This window comes from Micromys minutus (genome assembly GCF_963924665.1).
Source record: "Micromys minutus genome assembly, chromosome: 1".
Lineage (NCBI taxonomy): Eukaryota > Metazoa > Chordata > Mammalia > Rodentia > Muridae > Micromys > Micromys minutus.
In genome coordinates, this window is record NC_137969.1 from 253,964,325 (window position 1) to 253,965,538 (window position 1,214).

At 57.2% G+C, this 1,214-nt stretch overlaps 1 protein-coding gene across 1 annotated transcript in view; it reads left to right on the top strand.

The window, feature by feature from the left end:
* The first annotated feature begins 885 nt into the window (after nt 1-885).
* Nucleotides 886-1,214, top strand: part of LOC308427195 (nutritionally-regulated adipose and cardiac-enriched protein) — a 6,812-nt gene continuing 6,483 nt past the window's right edge. The window contains exon 1 of the mRNA XM_080925247.1: nt 886-1,179. The gene's annotated coding sequence lies outside the window, so the exon portion shown is untranslated. The remainder of the gene's footprint in view (nt 1,180-1,214) is intronic.

The window sequence follows — 1,214 nt, forward strand, 5'->3', positions numbered from 1 at the left end:
CAGCCTCTGCCCATGGGTCACCTCCTCCCAGGAAGGAAAACAGCAACCATTCCTTCTCCAGTGTTCACGCCTGTGAGGCCAGTGTTCCTCCATGAGGCCCATGACTTATTGATCCGTGTCACTCAGATGACGTTAAGACCGTGACGTAATACAGAGCTAAGAGCAGTGGCGGACGGTCTGGAGCGTGACTCTGGTCCTTCCTACCTATAGAAGAAAGGCCATGGTTGTTGCTACTGAGTCATCTGCTTGAACCGAGTCTGGGCCTTTCCATCCTTGACAGGATCATGACCTACAGTGGAATGCAGCCAACTGCAGGCAGACTTGGGGGCAGCGAGGCTAGCTCCCCCTCCCCAGGATTCCCTGGACAAGTGACCAGAGTGATCTAAGGACCCAGAATCACAGTGTTCTTGGAGTAAGCTTTATCTCTCCTGGTAGAGACCAGGCTAGAGGCGCAGGAGATGTGGTTGAGGTGGCTGCAATGCAACCATCATCACCATCGTCATTTCAGGGTTCTGTTGGGGTCAGCCAACACGCCTTACATCTGTAACTTAGGCCCTGACTCCCAGAGCAGGACATCATAGAAAGCACGAGGCCCCGGCAGTCTAGGAGCCAGCTCGAGCTCAAAGCAGAACCAGAGACTGAACTCTGCCGTCGCCCCACCTCTCCGCAGCCGCTCACATCCGCTCTACCCTCATCTCCACGGTACAGCTTTTTCAAGAGGTCCGCAGCTCTGAAGCTGACCTGATCTGGACGAATTTGTGCCAAGGTGGGCAGGGATCGTGGAGCTGACCCATGCGCAGGCCTGGCCTGCAGTCCACTGGGGCCCTGGGAAATGGTACCTCCCAAGGCTGGAGCCAGTGGCCTGTCTGCAGGGTTGTCGCAATTTCTGTCAGGCGGGGAGGCAATCTTAGCTCGGCTCTTGCTGTCAGTCTGGCTCTGTGGTTCAGCACAAAGGCCCCCGACAGGCAACACAGAGAAGCAACAACTGTACCCTGCATACGGGTAGGCAGCCCCTTCAGAAGGACTTCGGTGGGGAGCGGTGTGAGCTACAGGCGCCGCACAGGGCCTCCCTCTTGAGGGCCGCTGACTGAAACCCACCAGGTCCATGCCGGACTGAGCCCCACAGCCGTCCTGCAGAGTATGGTTGGCTCTTCCTTTGTGGACCCAGGAGGCCACTAGGTGAGTAAACCAAGCTTGGGGACCTGATGTGAGTG